Genomic DNA, 3,910 nt, shown 5'->3' on the forward strand with positions numbered 1-3,910 from the left:
TTTGCTCCGCTCTCGACGGTCACCGCGCAACGCAAGAACAGGCCAAAAACTGGCCAAAACGGCCCAAAAACGGGCCAAAACTGGCCATTTTTGGCTGCGCGAGCGAGCGGCGAGCGGCGGACAGCGAGCGAAGCGAGAGGCAGCACCGTCCCTGCTATACGAAAGCCCCATCCAGCCCTGTGCCACCCGGGGGGTTCCAGGGTGCTGAGATGGCTGACGTTTTGCTCCGCTCTCGACGGTCACCGCGCAACGCAAGAACAGGCCAAAAACTGGCCAAAACGGCCCAAAAACGGGCCAAAACTGGCCATTTTTGGCTGCGCGAGCGAGCGGCGAGCGGCGGACAGCGAGCGAAGCGAGAGGCAGCACCGTCCCTGCTATACGAAAGCCCCATCCAGCCCTGTGCCACCCGGGGGGTTCCAGGGTGCTGAGATGGCTGACATTTTGCTCCGCTCACGACGGTCGCCGCGGCACACAAGAACAGCCCAAAAACAGGCCAAAACAGCCCAAAAACGGGCCAAAACTGGCCATTTTTGGCTGCGCGAGCGAGCAGCGAGCGGCGGACAGCGAGCGAAGCGAGAGGCAGCACCGTCCCTGCTATACGAAAGCCCCATCCAGCCCTGTGCCACCCGGGGGGTTCCAGGGTGCTGAGATGGCTGACGTTTTGCTCCGCTCACGACGGTCGCCGCGGCACGCAAGAACAGGCCAAAAACTGGCCAAAACAGCCCAAAAACGGGCCAAAACTGGCCATTTTTTGCTGCGCGAGCGAGCGGAGAGCGGCGAACAGCGAGCGAAGCGCGAGGCAGCACCGTCCCTGCTATACGAAAGCCCCATCCAGCCCTGTGCCACCCGGGGGGTTCCAGGGTGCTGAGATGGCTGACATTTTGCTCCGCTCACGACGGTCACCGCGCCACACAAGAACAGCCCAAAAACAGGCCAAAACAGCCCAAAAACGGGCCAAAACTGGCCATTTTTGGCTGCGCGAGCGAGCGGCGAGCGGCGAACAGCGAGCGAAGCGAGAGGCAGCACCGTCCCTGCTATACGAAAGCCCCATCCAGCCCTGTGCCACCCGGGGGGTTCCAGGGTGCTGAGATGGCTGACGTTTTGCTCCGCTCACGACGGTCACCGCACCACGCAAGAACAGGCCAAAAACTGGCCAAAACAGCCCAAAAACGGGCCAAAACTGGCCATTTTTGGCTGCGCGAGCGAGCGGCGAGCGGCGAACAGCGAGCGAAGCGAGAGGCAGCACCGTCCCTGCTATACGAAAGCCCCATCCAGCCCTGTGCCACCCGGGGGGTTCCAGGGTGCTGAGATGGCTGACGTTTTGCTCCGCTCTCGACGGTCACCGCGCAATGCAAGAACAGGCCAAAAACTGGCCAAAACGGCCCAAAAACGGGCCAAAACTGGCCATTTTTGGCTGCGCGAGCGGCGAGCGGCGGACAGCGAGCGAAGCGAGAGGCAGCACCGTCCCTGCTATACGAAAGCCCCATCCAGCCCTGTGCCACCCGGGGGGTTCCAGGGTGCTGAGATGGCTGACGTTTTGCTCCGCTCTCGACGGTCACCGCGCAATGCAAGAACAGGCCAAAAACTGGCCAAAACGGCCCAAAAACGGGCCAAAACTGGCCATTTTTGGCTGCGCGAGCGAGCGGCGAGCGGCGGACAGCGAGCGAAGCGAGAGGCAGCACCGTCCCTGCTATACGAAAGCCCCATCCAGCCCTGTGCCACCCGGGGGGTTCCAGGGTGCTGAGATGGCTGACGTTTTGCTCCGCTCTCGACGGTCACCGCGCAATGCAAGAACAGGCCAAAAACTGGCCAAAACGGCCCAAAAACGGGCCAAAACTGGCCATTTTTGGCTGCACGAGCGAGCGGCGAGCGGCGGACAGCGAGCGAAGCGAGAGGCAGCACCGTCCCTGCTATACGAAAGCCCCATCCAGCCCTGTGCCACCCGGGGGGTTCCAGGGTGCTGAGATGGCTGACGTTTTGCTCCGCTCTCGACGGTCACCGCGCAATGCAAGAACAGGCCAAAAACTGGCCAAAACGGCCCAAAAACGGGCCAAAACTGGCCATTTTTGGCTGCACGAGCGAGCGGCGAGCGGCGGACAGCGAGCGAAGCGAGAGGCAGCACCGTCCCTGCTATACGAAAGCCCCATCCAGCCCTGTGCCACCCGGGGGGTTCCAGGGTGCTGAGATGGCTGACGTTTTGCTCCGCTCTCGACGGTCACCGCGCAATGCAAGAACAGGCCAAAAACTGGCCAAAACGGCCCAAAAACGGGCCAAAACTGGCCATTTTTGGCTGCACGAGCGAGCGGCGAGCGGCGGACAGCGAGCGAAGCGAGAGGCAGCACCGTCCCTGCTATACGAAAGCCCCATCCAGCCCTGTGCCACCCGGGGGGTTCCAGGGTGCTGAGATGGCTGACGTTTTGCTCCGCTCTCGACGGTCACCGCGCAATGCAAGAACAGGCCAAAAACTGGCCAAAACGGCCCAAAAACGGGCCAAAACTGGCCATTTTTGGCTGCGCGAGCGAGCGGCGAGCGGCGGACAGCGAGCGAAGCGAGAGGCAGCACCGTCCCTGCTATACGAAAGCCCCATCCAGCCCTGTGCCACCCGGGGGGTTCCAGGGTGCTGAGATGGCTGACGTTTTGCTCCGCTCTCGACGGTCACCGCGCAATGCAAGAACAGGCCAAAAACTGGCCAAAACGGCCCAAAAACGGGCCAAAACTGGCCATTTTTGGCTGCACGAGCGAGCGGCGAGCGGCGGACAGCGAGCGAAGCGAGAGGCAGCACCGTCCCTGCTATACGAAAGCCCCATCCAGCCCTGTGCCACCCGGGGGGTTCCAGGGTGCTGAGATGGCTGACGTTTTGCTCCGCTCTCGACGGTCACCGCGCAATGCAAGAACAGGCCAAAAACTGGCCAAAACGGCCCAAAAACGGGCCAAAACTGGCCATTTTTGGCTGCACGAGCGAGCGGCGAGCGGCGGACAGCGAGCGAAGCGAGAGGCAGCACCGTCCCTGCTATACGAAAGCCCCATCCAGCCCTGTGCCACCCGGGGGGGTTCCAGGGTGCTGAGATGGCTGACGTTTTGCTCCGCTCTCGACGGTCACCGCGCAATGCAAGAACAGGCCAAAAACTGGCCAAAACGGCCCAAAAACGGGCCAAAACTGGCCATTTTTGGCTGCACGAGCGAGCGGCGAGCGGCGGACAGCGAGCGAAGCGAGAGGCAGCACCGTCCCTGCTATACGAAAGCCCCATCCAGCCCTGTGCCACCCGGGGGGTTCCAGGGTGCTGAGATGGCTGACGTTTTGCTCCGCTCTCGACGGTCACCGCGCAATGCAAGAACAGGCCAAAAACTGGCCAAAACGGCCCAAAAACGGGCCAAAACTGGCCATTTTTGGCTGCGCGAGCGAGCGGCGAGCGGCGGACAGCGAGCGAAGCGAGAGGCAGCACCGTCCCTGCTATACGAAAGCCCCATCCAGCCCTGTGCCACCCGGGGGGTTCCAGGGTGCTGAGATGGCTGACGTTTTGCTCCGCTCTCGACGGTCACCGCGCAATGCAAGAACAGGCCAAAAACTGGCCAAAACGGCCCAAAAACGGGCCAAAACTGGCCATTTTTGGCTGCACGAGCGAGCGGCGAGCGGCGGACAGCGAGCGAAGCGAGAGGCAGCACCGTCCCTGCTATACGAAAGCCCCATCCAGCCCTGTGCCACCCGGGGGGTTCCAGGGTGCTGAGATGGCTGACGTTTTGCTCCGCTCTCGACGGTCACCGCGCAATGCAAGAACAGGCCAAAAACTGGCCAAAACGGCCCAAAAACGGGCCAAAACTGGCCATTTTTGGCTGCACGAGCGAGCGGCGAGCGGCGGACAGCGAGCGAAGCGAGAGGCAGCACCGTCCCTGCTATACGAAAGCCCCATCC

This window comes from Musa acuminata, unplaced genomic scaffold (genome assembly GCF_036884655.1).
Source record: "Musa acuminata AAA Group cultivar baxijiao unplaced genomic scaffold, Cavendish_Baxijiao_AAA HiC_scaffold_313, whole genome shotgun sequence".
In the NCBI taxonomy this organism is placed as follows: domain Eukaryota; kingdom Viridiplantae; phylum Streptophyta; class Magnoliopsida; order Zingiberales; family Musaceae; genus Musa; species Musa acuminata.